General features: G+C 31.9%; 1 protein-coding gene across 8 annotated transcripts in view; it reads right to left on the bottom strand.

Moving 5' to 3' along the window:
• Positions 1 to 16,588, bottom strand: part of LOC126776764 (brain tumor protein) — a 486,286-nt gene that overhangs the window by 85,221 nt on the left and 384,477 nt on the right. For 6 of the 8 annotated variants that reach the window (XM_050499512.1, XM_050499511.1, XM_050499513.1 and 3 more), the window contains one exon: positions 1,173 to 1,249. The exons of the other annotated variants lie outside the window; for them this stretch is intronic. The gene's annotated coding sequence lies outside the window, so the exon portion shown is untranslated. The remainder of the gene's footprint in view (positions 1 to 1,172; positions 1,250 to 16,588) is intronic. 8 annotated transcript variants of the gene reach the window in all.

Raw genomic sequence — 16,588 nt, 5'->3', positions numbered from 1 at the left:
GTTTCGATACATTCGTTTTAGATAATAAGTATTATTTTAGCTAATATTTTGCAAAAAATTTACACCTGTGAAATTACCTGAGGAACGTGTTTGAATCTCAAGTACCAGAAATGAGAGTAGTACTTGAAGTAAGAGATGTTATACTGCCAATATTTTGTGATATATATAAAAACTTTATATATTACCTGTTAATTTTCATGGATATGCTATGATAAAAACGGATGAGGTTATCAAATAAAAAAAACAAAAAAAAAATCTAAAGAACTCAAATATATATGAATGTAAAATTATATACTTATTTTCAATTCAATTAGCTTTATTTTGTATAAATTATAATGGGTTAAAATTTAAGCGTTACAATAGAAATAATTACACCCTAACAAAACGGTTTTATTATTATTATATAATCAGATATCATTTTTTACATTTTAAAATTTTACATCTAATAAAGTGAGTAAATTCAGAAATTTTAGCATAAGTAACTCTTGTTAAACTAATTATGCAAAATCTGCCTTAAGCTAATAAGATTAAAGTCTAAATTTGTTTAGCAAGCCAACTCCATATATTAATTGTACAATCAAGACCTAAGCAAACATTAAAACGGCGTCTGTTTGAATAATTATTATTACTGTTGAATTTTCCAACAATGGCTGTCGGGATGGAAAACTCCCGGTCGTTCAAATTAACTATATACCTACCTATATATGTGTCAAATATAAATTATAAACACGGGCGAAAACATAGTTTTCATGAATGGTAACACAAAATAGCGAGCTTTTCACTTAAAGCAATTCACTTAATTTAAATAACGATTTTTCTCTTTTTTTAGCTTAAATTGTCGACGTAGAACATTGCAATTTTTATCAATAGCTTTAAGTTTATTAAATTTTAGTAAAGAGTAAATAAAAATTGATGACGTCAAAAATTAAAAACATGTCTGCGTTACCAATAACGAACTAAAAGTAAAATATTTATTGCCAGTTTCATTCGGAATGATGTAAGGATTCTAACGATACACCAATCATCCAAATTTATTAAGGCATTTAAAGTTATACTGAAATAAAGAAACTCACATTTATAGTACATACATGAATCCTGAAAAGATTGCAGTCCATTTTTGGGCAGCCGTGTAAAATTAAGTAGTATATATAAAATAAATTTAGTAAACCTACGTTTGATATCGTACGCGGCGATATCTAATTCATGGTCGCCGGCCAGAGCGTCGTCCGCTCGCTTGGTACCACAATATCTGCAACAAGTAACAGTATAGGTATAAGATGAAAATCCAAAGCATAAATAAAATCAATATAAGGTCAACGAAAGAAATATCGATTATTTTATATGAGTACCTATACAAAGGGACAGCAGTTATCGTGTGTCTGTACATAGAAAAAAAATAACGACGTTTTCCTTCACCGTAAGCACGAGATGAATTACAATCACAAATTAAGCAAACAATCACATTAAAATTCAGTAGTGCTTTGAACCCACGATCATCGATTAAGATTCACGCGTTCTTACCACTGGGCCATCTCGGCTTGAAAATTATATGCAATAGTTGCAAAATCTGCTTGCTACATTAATACAAAGAAAAAAATATTAAGAGAGCCTTTTTAATACAATAATAATATGTAAATATGTTAAATACTTAATAATTTTATGAACCTGTAAAGCCTTTCGTAATATACAAATTTTATAGATCGTAGACCTTGATAAAACATCGTAATAACGAAATCATATTGTTTTGTAATCTCATGTTTTAATATTAACGAAATAATTAAAAATTCTTTTTTTAAATTAGATTTCTTAATGACAGTTTAAATTAATATAATTGTTCAATGTTAATATCGGGGTTTATATTTTCACCACAATAAAATCACTGCTTCGAATTGGATTGAAATTACAATTGTTAACAAAAAAAAACTAGCCTGCATTGTTTGAAGTGAACCGTAGAGAAACAAAAAAAGGAACATTTCCTTATCACGATTTTAAAGTCTTTAATCAAAATCAACGGTCACAAAATTATAATCGTATAATCCTTTTTGTATCGCAGCGGGCATTCAAAACGGTTGGTTCCATTATGAGCAAGTTTTAGCCTTGAAATAAAAAAAAAACGGTCCAGGTAGCAACGTCCCGAGCCGTCTAAACGAGCAATGGTTTAAAGCGGATGAAATAGAGGATACGATGTAAAAAAATCGTCGAGTCACCTTTGAGATGCGGGATTTATGTCTGATATATTATATATAAAATTGTCCTTTTAGATACATTTATTTGATACGACCTTATATTTATTGCTTTTCAAAATAAATAAGCTGACGTCATGATACATTGAAATATGTTCATAGAGTTTACAACATTTGTACTAGCTTCTTAATATCTTCACCATACGAACACATAAATGTACATGTTAGATTTTATTTTAAAAAATTACATACATTTGGTTCTTGCGCGAGATCCAGCAATCATTCAATCCACGTATTTTTGTCAAACATTTATATATTACAACTCTAAATGTAAATAATACTGATAAATTGAAAAGAGGACATAAATCTTTTCAACGCGTCTGATTTATTTGATTTTATCTTATTTCTTTTTGTTATTGAGATATTAAGACAGAAGGCGAAAGGAAATTGATCGCATTCTAATAACAGCCTACACAAGGTCCTGTAATTGCGTCCATTATAAAAGTAACATATTTCGCAAACGAATATAATTCAATCAATCACAATTATGGACATATTGTTGTGTATAATTAATATCTTATTATCTGAAACTGATGCGGTATTTTCGTGTTGCGCAATTACAATTGAAAGACAAAAGCTTTATTGGTATCACAATTTCAGATATATGATCGTCTGTCTGTCTGATGCAGGTTATGATGACGAGTTAAGATTAATTAGTTTTCAGAAATGTATTCGTTGATCTGAACATTTATTGCCAAACATAAATGTTTTGTTGAAAAAATACGATTTTATATATTGATGTTTTGATGAACAATAGAAGTTTATATAAAAGACTAGAAACAAATTTCAAACTTTAATCGAGTTAATTTTCAAAGTATCCATCAGCGATAACTTCTAAAGTAATGTAAGTCTTCAATAAAAGTCAACGATTCCTCTCGGTTCCGTCATGTTTCATTAATTTGTCCGACTTTTATCAAAGTCCATCACAACGACCCGTCGCCTTTGATCGGCAAAACAAAGTTAATATGAACATTCGGAAAATTAGTGACGGTTAATATTGATGAAAGAGTTTCATGTTTAGTAACTTGCTTCGTCTTTATGTATTATATTAATATAATATTTGCTACCAGCGTGTCCTTCGTTTTTTTAGTCATATAGCGCGAAGGCAGCCTGACAGCCTAGACAAGCTGATGGTGCTTGGCAAAGTAGAGAGGAAACGACCAAGTGGCCGCTGCCCCACACGGTGGTCGGCCTACGTTACCAACCTCACTGGTCTTCAAGTGACCACATCCCCGAGGTAAACTGAGGACAGGACGGATTGGAGAAAATTCATAGAGATCGTGACCCTTGATTAGACACGACCTTCAGCAATGAAGCAAACGACCGATAAGAGAAGAGTACTTAACATCTCTTTTTATGTTTAAGAGCTTAGTCACCATCTGTGGTTATGTCCAACAGTTAGCTATACAACAATTTTTTTTAACGTAAATATATGCTAATTACTAATTTGGACGACATTTTTACGCATCATTACTATATTTATTTATTTGATAGGTACACTAACTATATACATATTAAACGTTGGCATACATAACTACCAAAGAAAAAAAAACAACTTCTATATATGATATGTATATAGATTACAAGTGTACACAAACATTCACAAAGTATCGCGACAACATAAAATGAAATAAAAAATACAAATTTGTTTTTGTAGTTGTTTTTTTAAACCTATGCATTCTTCATTAACACAATATGAAAATAAATATAACAAAAAAAAAAAAAAAACAACAGAATCTCAACTATAAGAGAATATATAGAAAACTAATGGCCTTACTTATAAATATTGCTTAGCTTATGTTTAGTACATCACTAATTTCTCTCTTTCTTTCATTATTGATATGGCATTCGAAAGAAGAAGACAGCATTGTTTAACTAACCACTAGCTAAACAACGGGAATAAAGCCGGTAGACCTTAAGCAATAGTTAGACAGTATCTAAAGGCTTATTGAAATCAAAGTGACTCGTTTCGAACACCTACCAATAAAATATTATTCAGTCATTGCTTTTTTAATTAGTCTGTTTAAGTTCAGTGGATGGTGTCCATAAACAGGTCTTAGTTCCTCAATACAAGCTTTTATTAAATCTACATGAATTCTCAATGTAAAACCGTAATAAATAAAGTGTATTGTAATCAGCGTTAAAAGTGATTGCAAAATATCTATTAGATAATAAATTGGTCGTGTGGAACTGATTAAAGAAACAATTGTAAAATTTGACCTACACCTACTAAAGGTTAATAAAAGCCTGTTAAATATACATTTTGCGTGTTTCAATGATAAAACAATGCAATAATGTTCCTTCAGACGTGCTTACGAAAATATATTATTAATACTACTGGTGTTAGAGCTTTATGTAAGCTCGTCTGGGTAGGTACCACCCACTCATCAGATATTCTACCGCAAAACAGTAGTACTTGGTAGTGTTGTTGTTCGGTTTGAAGGATGAGTGAGCCAGTGTAGTTACAGGCACAAGGGACATAACATTTTAGTTCCCAAGGTTGGTGGCGCATTGGTGATGTAAGCGATGATTAACGTTTCTTACAATGCCATGTCTATGGGCGTTGGTGACCACTTACCATCATGTGGCCCATATGCTCGTTCGCCTTCCTATTCTATGTATATAAAAAAAAAATACAGGAGAAATCGTTTTGACGCGACGACATTCTTTGTAAATGTAATCCACATACGTGTTGCCAAAAATTTTGTTACTTTATAACTCTAAGCTTTATTAAAATTGTTTACAACCGTAAGGGTAGACGCCATCAAAACGCTTGACGTTGTTTGCAAAGTCGGCTGGCAAATTAAGCGCGTAATTTACCTTCTTTTTCATTCAATATAGGCACTTTTACATCGTTTATTTAATGAAGATTTTAGGTCGTAAGTTAATACAAAATTTGTTTAGGATGTAATTTTATATGTTTTTGTTTTTATAGTATAGGTAGGCGGACGAACATATGGGCCAAATGATGGTAAGTGGTCACCAACGCCCATAGACATCGGCATTGTAAGAAATGTCAACCATCGCCTCCATCGCCAATGCGCCACCAACCTTGAGAACTAAGATGTTATGTCCTATGTGCCTGTAATTACACTGCATCACTCAGCATTCAAATCGGAACACAATACCAAGTACTGTTGTTTTGCGGTAGAATATCTGATGAGTGGGTGGTATCTACCCTGAAGAGCTTGCACAAACCCACCAGTACAAAGCCTTACCACCAGTAATAATAATATATTACATTATTAAACACTGACACAAAGCCTAGACCGCAATGCCTATTAAAATTAATCTAGCTAATTAACACCATCAAAACAAACCTATCCAGCCTAGACAATGATCCGAGGACGCCCTATTCACTGGAAATCTATTAATAAACCAAGCCATTAATTCAGCTCTACTCAATAAACTTGACCCGGTCGGAGACCACGACATCACAAACATAGTATATGCAAAATGCCCACATCGACCGTTGACGAGGGTCCGTTTCTATTTGCAAACACCTGACGGCAGATCGAAGCACCTTTAACATTTGCGACTTAATTAAGGAACTGTTATATTGAACGACGGTTATGTCTTCATTTGCATTTGTTGATTTAACATGTACTATGTAATTTTGCGGTACGGTAAATATTTACTATTCACTTATAACTTTATAGCTTTCGATGACATTCCCTAATAGTCACAATATATCAAATAGGTCTCATAAATGTTCTAGATTTTAATTATTAATGAATATTTATATGTTTACTATAGTGATAGACGCTTTATATGAAAATTTCCAATATTTTAATGTGATTACTCTGTTATCTTTATCAGCATTGTGGATTTTGTATTAATACGGCTAAAGTTAAAAGTGTGCGTAAAGGGCACGCAGCTTCAACATCAATGTAACCTTTAGTTAGCCGTAACCAAGTTAACTGCGAAGTTGGTAGCACCAAGAACAACTGAATTGTTGGACAAATAAACACGTAGAGTACATACAAACTGTAACTTATTTATACACGCTACTCGTACACATGGTTTCACGTGCACTTATTTATCGCCCTTATTTCGATGGTTATAAAGATAAGAATTGAATGAAATACAGTGCTGAGTCAACACACGAGACTCCAAAGAGCTAATGAATTGAGACGGCACGGGAAATTGTTACCTCCTTTACTGTTATACTCGCCTGGTACTTATTGCCTGGTGCTCGAGCGGATTTCGGAGTCGTTTCAGTTATTTTTTTTTTATTTCACGTACGTTTCACAAAATTAGACGTTTGAAGACGAAATTGCCCTTGCAAATAAATGCTGATTGCTTTAATTTTATTGTATTATAATTGAATTTGAGAAACAATTGACGTATGTATGAAGGGCAGTTTGTTCCTTTTGGTACAATATTTAATATTTATTCACAGATTAAATATAAATAATCTATGAATAAATATTATAAGCTTAGTATCTTATACTCATAATTTTTATAAGTTATTTTTTTGTGTATATGTTGCTCTAGAACCTGTCTAATATCTTTAAACTAGATATAAGCAGATCATTTTATATCCATGTCCATACAAATGCGAATGTCCTTATAAGTGCTTTTGTTTGTTACAATTTCACGTTTTAACTACTCAATCGATTATCATGTAATTTTGTAAACACGTTGTCGTTCACAGAAAATAATTAAGGGTACGTAACACTCGCCCCCCATACTAACGGAATAAGAAGTGATCCATTAACCATTTATATTAGACAAGAAGAAAAAAAACTCAAGGTAACCATTTACGATACAAACCTTACCGGTCTACTAATGAATATACCTACGTTAAATGACGTCGATTGCCTAATTTTTGATTTCAAATTAAAATTCTCGTTTATTGGAACGTGAATTCTCAATTATATAACGCGAAAATCGTGAGTTAAACGAACAAAAAAGAAATTAGGACGGGAATAATTACTTTCCGGTGAGGGTGATCCGACAACAAACATGCGTGACGTCATCGTCATTGTTTCCAATGAAGTCAAAAACCGTTTTCGACATATTTTATACAATTGTGAGAGAGCTGGTTTTTAAGATCTTTTTTATAAGTAATTTTTATCGACAAATATTTTGTATAACAGTGTCATGTTAAATGACACTACGAGTGTTTCTGAACTATTTATACATATATATCCGATCAGTTAAAGACTTTTTATTTAGTCACAGAATTCATCTTTAATTTCTGTTGAAGGATACAAGTACAGTACGGAGGACCATTTTCGATTGCGAATCGATCCAGCGCAGTGTAAGCGCTTTATAAAAATGTGCACACTTTTACAACCGCCTGCCTGACGCCGTTGCTCCTTAGGAATGCTTTGAGTGGGTTGGTTTCCCGGCACCGTAAGGATTGTTGAGATATTATGCTAATTGTATTGATAAATGCGCTTAACATAAAAACTTTTCTTAGTAGGCTCTTACCCACGGCTTAAGATGGGGTGGACTATTCAACTATACCAAAGAACGGCTTCTTAATTGAAAGTACACGGTTACAAATATAGAATTGATAAAACACAGAGATGCTTGCTTTGAAAAGTTGAAGCCTGAAGAGTTATACCTAATTCTTATTGACATGATTTATAACTTTTAGTAATAGAAACCCAACCTATAATATATAAAACTATATTGAGATTATAACTATATCTACATTAGTTACGTCATTAATGGAGTGAGTTATAAAATATCTCAAAACAATGAAGAAAATCCGTCTACAAAGACTTATTTTTATAATCATTATTAAATTATTTCACTCAACTAAATCTCTTTCTTTGACAAGACATCAAGGACTAATTTCAACTTTATTCGGTCACCGCAAAGTTCAAAGTTCCGAAAAAGTAATTGCCCGTATCAAAGCTAAAGTTTTCTCTTAACCCAACAAGACATATTTGATAAAGTTGAGATTCAGTGGGTAGATTATACGCTCTTGGATAACGTATATGCTTGAAATAATTCAATCAAACATTGTAGTATTATTATTTAATATATAAATAAAACTATTGTAGATCAAAATCGCACGTTTTTCTCTTTAAAAATAAATTAAATATAGAATACAATTTAAATTAAAAGTAATTTAGTACGAGGATAATATGCGATAAGGTTGAATACTTAAGAACGAGTTAATTAAATGAACAAAACGAGACGAAATAAAATCTTTCAAAGGAAAAAAATGGCAGTAGTGCCTACTGAGAGTTATTATCAAGGCTTTCTCTCCTTTAAAAGAAGACTTGGAGCTTAATTCACTAACCTGCATTGGAGATTGCAGATTCAATTACGATGTTTTCATAAACCGTCAATGTAAAAAAATTCTATCAATGTGTTACATATGAAATTTTGTACAAATCTTATTGACTTTGCATATAATTAAAAATAAAATAAGCTTTTCTTAAATCTTATGAAATATCTTCAGCGGTATGATTAATATCATATACCGTGTTACATCTCGTGTTACATCCAATCAAGGGAGTGATTAAGTCGGCGTGAAATGGATAGAAATATTGGTAACTCGAGTGTTTAATGTTATTTATACATGACGGTTGCGATATTATTTTAAATACATTAACGGTCTTACTTATTAATTTCGCTTATCAACTGATAAACACTGATTTCGTTAAAACTCTAAAAAACGTTTATTAGTAAGACAGTAAATATTTATTTCATTTCAATCACGTTGCTCTAAGAACAGTTATTTAATTTGAGATAGAATAATTATTAGTCTATTCTCTAGTATTATTCAATTTGAGCCAGCGTATTTTAAGAGAGTATGACAAGGCAACTTTAAATCTTTTGACTGAATTTTCTATGTATTTTTAGTGCGTTTAGAAATTTAATATAACATTGAAAATATTAAAAAGGAAATAAAACGCGATCAAACGTTCAGTGATTGTTATGTTCAGGTTGACAGATTGAATTTGTATGTTACCGCCAGAATCCCAAGTTAAGATTTGAATAAGAAAGAAGCATTTATATACTCGAATAAATCCATATATATTCACAATCGCATCAAATTATGAGATTTTTTTAAAAAAATATTTGAAATCGACTAGCTATTAAAAAAATACTATTTTAAAATGTCCACATTTTATTATCCCATTTTTAATATTTGTAATCATGTATACTTTATACGATACAAAATATATCATAAATATTTAATATATCTTAAGGTGAAAGCGACATATCGTATCGTCCCCTGATCGTTTGTGTTAAAGCGTATTTAATCCTGGAAGTAATTTGGTATTGTATTAAATAGTATGAAGGTGCATGTTCAGAATTAATTAGCCAATTTAAATTCACCTCAGATAATTAATAAAATCACTCAGACGTACGCGCGTTCAAATTTGTATTACTTCAAAACTTCTGTGTAACATTGATCTTCATTTTCAAGCGTTTTCCATCTACTTGTTATTCTGTAACTTTTATCCGTAACCGTAACAGCCTGTGAATGTCCCACTGCTGGGCTCCTCTCCTCTTTTTGAGGAGAAGGTTTGGAGCTTATTCCAACACGCTGCTCCAATGCGGGTTGGTGGAATACACATGTAGCAGAATTTCAGTGAAATTAGACACATGCAGGTTTCCTCACGATGTTTTCCTTCACCGTAAAGCACGAGATGAATTATAATCACAAATTAAGCACATGAAAATTCAGTGGTGCTTGCCCGGGTTTGAACCCACGATCATCGGTTAAGATTCACATGTTCTTACCACTGGGCCATCTCGGCTCAACTTTTATACACAGACTATTATATAAAGTAAGACATTTCTTTAATTAGGTAAGATAATAATTATTCATCACAAATTCAACAGATTTCAACCTTTGCCCGTCCTACCTATTGAATACAAAACAAAAGACTAATATCACTTTTTCATATTGTTGTGTTTTAGTATAGAATATTAAGGCTTTTATTAATGTTGCAACAGATTTGAGTTCAACGTAGCGATGACTAGTTGTTGATGATAAGATGCTGTTCATTGAGATGGTTATCAAACACATCTATTACATCTTTTCGAAGAATTGATGTTCGCGGGACGAGCAATTTATGACATTCGAGAATTATTCTGTAGAAACGTTAAGAATACATAATACACATTTCCTGGTAGCACAAATGTCAAATTCATAATCATATATAATTTCATTACTTTTTCCCAGGAATTTTGTTGTATGGACAAAATATTTGTCAATTTCAGAACGTTCGTTCGATATATATACCGAACAATATATATCTAATATATAGAATATCGACATATATATAGAGAACAGTCAAAAATTTTAAGTAATTCCAACGGCACGGGATGCTTAGTAGTCCTGACACAAGAGCAACGGATATCCTGCGAGTACGCGTAAGTGGCAAACATATATACATACCCTTACCAGTATTCATGAGAATTGGGAAGTCTTAACAACAGTAATTGATCAAAGTATAATAAATAATAGAAGTACATAAAACGTCCACGTTTCGATGGTTACGACTTCAGTCCCGAATAATTTTTACGAATCTTTAACAATCAACTTCATATTTATACCTTTTTAAAGTTGAAAACCGAATGAAAATGCGTTCAGTAGATTTTGAGTTTATCGCGTTCAGACAGACAGACGCGAGTTCCCCCAACTTTATTTTATAACATGTAAAGGTTTTGCATTGTTAATCATGCGTAAAACATGTGCAGTCCGTATCACTTCCGTCTTCTCTATTCTGTGTCATTCACCTAAATATGCCACTTAGATACGGGAGTGTTTAAAGCATGTGACGATACGGGTTCACTATAAAGCCATTCATTAAACCCTTCATTCCGAATAGAGCTCTATTAACATAACTTAAGGTAGAATTTCGTGTAATACAAAACTTAGTTCAACAAAGAATTCAACAGATGGCTTTGTGATAGGAAGAAATATTCATTATGAAAATAAAGGGTCAAGTGTACTTGACGAGTTTTGTTTGAGTATAGAGGTGGGAAAATTGGGTGGCAATTTTTAAGTTTTTTGTAAGGGGATATTTTGTAACGGAAATTCAATTTTAATCTTTACACTTCACTTTAAAGTAGAAGTAAATGAACAGCTCAATGTTCCAATGCTGGTCTTAAGTCTCTTTTTTTGAAGAGTCGAGATGACCCCAATGATCAGAAACAGGAATCCGAAATTTGCAGGTTCAAGGTCTTAATTTCATCTCGTGCTTTGTATCTGAAGACTCCTCAAACTTTACTTTTTATAAAAGTAGAATTTATAGTCGAATTGTAGATCATTGTAAACTTTATCTTTTCAATCTCTTTTCATAAATTTAAATAGAAAATTATAACAGACCAAAACTGGGTTGATATTCGTTACCCGGCGTGGAGAGTATTACGCTAATTGAAGAATTTCATTTGTCCAGCACATTAGCGAGTTGAGACTTAATTTTATAAAACTGATTGTGTAGAAACACCGAATCACCTTAAATATAACTTTAGAATATTATAATTATATATTTGTAATAGTAAATTATATTTTTATTTACATAAAATCAAAATTATAATAATCACTTAAATATACATTATTATTGAGCCTAAGTTTTATACTTTGACGGGCAGGTTGACGTGGTTGATAGATACTTGCCTTTCAAGCCGAAGGTTGTGGGTTCGATTCCCAACCAGGACAGGCATTTGTGTGCATGAACATGTCTGTTTGTCCTGAGTCCGGGTGTAATTATCTATATACGTATGTATTTACAAAAGAAAAGTAGTATATGTAGTATATCAGTTGTCTGGTTTCCATAGTACAAGCGTTGCTTAGGTTGGGATCAGATGGCCGTGTGAGAATAATCTTCCAGGATATTATATCATTGTTTGAAATATATGTTAATTTTTATTAAGTTATTTACACAAACAAAGCTGTGTCAAAACAATATCAGTTTGCTGAGAATAATTAATAACAACAACGTAATTATATTGTTTTTTATATATTGCTTGATAAATATCGTTCATACTTAATGACATTGACTTTTGATTTGTGTCGAGTTTGACCTCATTCGACAGAATAACGTACATCTGCCAAGAACGGAGATCGTATTCACCACAGGTGACAAAGAATCCTGTCACTATGTTAATATTTACAATGGTAATTTTATCACTAGACTAGCTACCCGTTCCGACTTCGCACGGAATAATGGTCTTTATAAAACGTTAATATCACAATACATATAACTCTAATGGTTTACGCAGCATGATTTTTTCCGGCCTCTTCAACATATATCATGCAGAAACAGTGACAGTACAGTAACAGCCTGTGAATGTCCCGCTGCTGGGCTAAGGCCTCCTTTCCCTTTTTGATGAGAAGGTTTGGAGCTTATTCCACCACGCTGCTCCAATGCGGGTTGGTGGAATACACATGTGTCAGAATTTCAGTGAAATTAGACACATGCAGGTTTCCTCACGATGTTATCCTTCACCGTTAAGCACGAGATGAATTATAATCACAAATTAAGCACATGAAAATTCAGTGATGCTTGCCCGGGTTTGAACCCACGATCATTGGTTAAGATCCACGCGTTCTTACCACTGGGCTATCTCGGCAAGTTACTATCATGCAGCCATTTTTCTAAATGAGAAAGATTAACGTGTATAATGAATTATACACCTAAACCTTTCTTATAGTATTTCACCGATTGGTGAAAACCGTATGAAAATCCGGTCGATAGTTTTTCAGTTTACCGCGTTTGGACAGACCAACAGGCAGACGCGGCAGGTCTTCGTTGTATAATATATAGTGATAAGGAGAAATTCCGAAGAAACCTGATTAAATCTAATAATTCTTCTCAAGAGGAGAATGCTTTGTCCAGCAGTGTGACATTTAGTGGTGTTATTTATATGAGCATAATATGAGCAAAATTTCTGATGCACAAGTGTACAGATTTATTTAAAAGAGACAAAAGTCAAAAGCAGTAACAATTTTTAGTACAAAATTATATGTTGAAAGGATTTGTAGTCCAATCTACTCGGGTCCTAAGCCTCTGAATTGTGAGATATACGCATCGTCGTGGAAAAAAGCATAAAAAAACCTCACTTTTTAAGTGAATACCTTCATTAATAATTCATTCGTAATCCCTCAAGATCAACTTGAAGTGTATTTTACGACACAATCGTCTATGTTTTATGCGTTCCGTTGCGACTTTTAATGAAATTTGACAAAGGTCTGTCCTGTACAAAATGGTTTTTTTTTATTAAAAAAATGTAAGTAAGGCAAATGAATTATGCTAATTTTCTCTTATATATATACTATAATTAATTATTATTAAAAGTTATGAGTCTTGTGTCTGTATATATGTCACATGAACGGACTGCAGGATTACGGTCGGTATTAATAATGGTAATAATAATAATAACGACTGGTACAAACTATATTTCATGGAACTAAAGTTTTGTACCATTGGTAACAAGGGACATAAAATCTTGGTTCCCAAGGTTGGTGGCGCATTGGCTATAAGCGATGGTTGACATTTCTTACAATGCCAATGTCTAAGGGCGTTTGGTGACCACTTACCATCAGGTGGCCCATATACTCGTCCACCTTCCTATTCTATATAAAAAAAAAACTTGAATCATACTGAACACTGAATTTTCATGTGCTTAATCTGTTGTCATCTTGTGTTCAGCGGTGAAGGAAAACATCGTGAGGAAACAAGCATGTGGCTGATGATAATCTGCCACGTGATTCCAATCCGCATTGGAGTAGCGTGAAGAAATAAGCTCTATGCCGTTTTCTTAAAAGTAAGAGAGGCATTTATCCAGCAATGGACTTCTATGGACTGTAATGGTTTGAATATTCTTATGGATTTTAACACTTAACCATATATTTTGTTCTTTATACATTATTATACTTTAAAAAAACTCTGAATTAAAAAATTTACTTCAGCAATATTTAATAAATTTATTTACCATAGGTATGGATTCTTCACACTAAGTAATACAGTGCATATAACGGTCTTATCGTCGTAAATTAATGATAACAATGTTAATATTTTCAAGTGCAAACAGCGGATAATTTTCGAAGTTCAATGACCATTAACACACACAACGATAAACATTGCGTAGCTATCCGAGATTGCGTGAAAAACGTTGATTGGCCCGAGTGTTGTTCTATGATAGTAAATAAAATGTATTGTCAAAAATGTTATATATTATATGTAATTAATCATTTAGATAAATCAATCTAATTTTACATATTTTGCTCCGATATCGTGGACGTCTTTAATTTCACTCTTTTCTATTTGTTTTTTTTAAAGTGAGGTATTATTAATAACATTTGAAATATAAATGGGTACAAATTTTAAATCAAGCTCTTAAATATTCGACAAATAACGAAAACGCAAATCGTTGAGAACTAATCAGAATAAAATACATTGCAAATAATTACTTTCAAGTATGTTACTTTTTCATAATGTGATTTATATATATATTTAATTATATATTTCTTCCAATTAAGCTATATTATTATAACAGTACATTAAAATAATTATTGTTATAATTTACATATTTAGTATATTCTATGCCTGCGTTTATCCTTATCGTCGACACTTACACAATAAAAAGGGATATTTTTTTCGGGGATAAAACGATGATGCTGGAAAGGTCAATAGCGTACAATAATTACATTTAAAAAAAAAAACAAACCTTGACCCTTCATTTGGTCAAATAGAGGTTTTGTGCGTACTATGACTGTTTTTCTATTCCAATATATAAAAGACTTTTTAATTAAGTTTATATTTTAAAGATATATTATTAAATAAATAAATAGTAACAAAATTGTACTCAAATAATCAAAAGATAAGATTGATTATTGTTTTGTTAACCATTTAATATTCATTTGTTACTTGTATTACGTAATTCATTTACTTTATTTATTAACTTTGTCTCTAACTTAATTATTATGTTACGCTTCGAAAAACCCGAAAAGATATAAGGACGATCGTTCATTACCGCTTCCCTAAGCCAAAATAAACAAGAGACTCAGTATTTTTTCATCAAAATTTGACTAAAGCCATCTGTTCGTCCGGAATTGGGCAAATATTTGAACTCTCTCGGTTTCAGAGTAATTTATTACGAACTAGCGTCAAGACATCTTAACATTTTTCATTTTCGATCGCTGAAGTAATTACATTTACATAAAAAAAACTTAAAGTATATGTACATATATGTTTAGTCATTTATTAAAAATATTATTAGTAACTTTCAGCACTCCAGCTAAAAATGTTTAGAATTTTTTTATGTTAAGCAATTTTTTCAGTTTATTTCAGTTTCCAGTCTAAGGGTGTGTAGCACGTCTTATGAAGTGAAAAAACTTTAAATCTTCAATGCGTCTTTCGATATGAAACAAAGATTTATCTATTGAAAAAAATATTCGTTCATTTTGTTTATATAAAATGAACATAAAATTTAAATCCTTGCTCAAAGATAAGTTCAGGAAATATGAGTAAGATTGATAAAAATATTTTATATAAACAACAATATTCTAAAACTATGCTTTTGAAGTTAATGGAACTCCGTATAGTTTGAAATTCATTATGAACCAATTTTCTGTAATTCTATAAACTATAAACTCCGAGAGAAAATCTCTTGATACGATGGAAGGCTGTAGGAAAACTTTGTGGCGTGTCTATATCTAATTTAATTTAATAAGCAACTTTTGAAAGGTTTAAACGAGACAGTGTGAAATACTTTAACTTGGCCAGTTAAAAATTAATCATCAGATGGGTGGATAATGTTTTTAGTATAAAATCAGAGAGTGCGCGTTTTCGTAATGCCAGAAATGCGAATACATATATTTTGCAGTTACAATTACGTAAATAGCTTTTTTTTAAGGCTAGGTCCGCGGTGTTATAAGGTTCGACTGGATGTGGAAGGATATAACGCTTACCACCTCTTCCTCCGCATACGCGGGCGAAGCGTACAAATGAAATTTTATTTAGTATCGCAAACTATCAACAGATGGCGCTGTGAACCTTAGCGTAGTTCGTAAATTATTAATTGCGATAATCTTTATGAAATGTTCCTTTGATATTATATACAGCTTATCTTTAATTTTGTAGGAAAAATTATGGTGAAACTTATGCCGCATGGCTTCGTTTAATATATATCGTTTTCTTTTGTGGTGGCACCATTTCATTATTCAAAAGATATTTTTTTACTGAGTGTGTGGGACATTCTTCTAATATAAATAAGAATACCAGTCTTATGTACCAGTAAGTATTTTTATGATAAAAAATTACTTGTCAAGCGAACCCGTGATCTTCGATTGAAATCCATTTGTTCCATTCACTGAACCTTCGCACGGACTAATTTCCCAATAAAAAATACTATCATAT

The sequence above is a fragment of the Nymphalis io genome, chromosome 21 (genome assembly GCF_905147045.1).
Source record: "Nymphalis io chromosome 21, ilAglIoxx1.1, whole genome shotgun sequence".
Lineage (NCBI taxonomy): Eukaryota > Metazoa > Arthropoda > Insecta > Lepidoptera > Nymphalidae > Nymphalis > Nymphalis io.
This window is presented reverse-complemented; position numbering and strand designations above follow the sequence as displayed.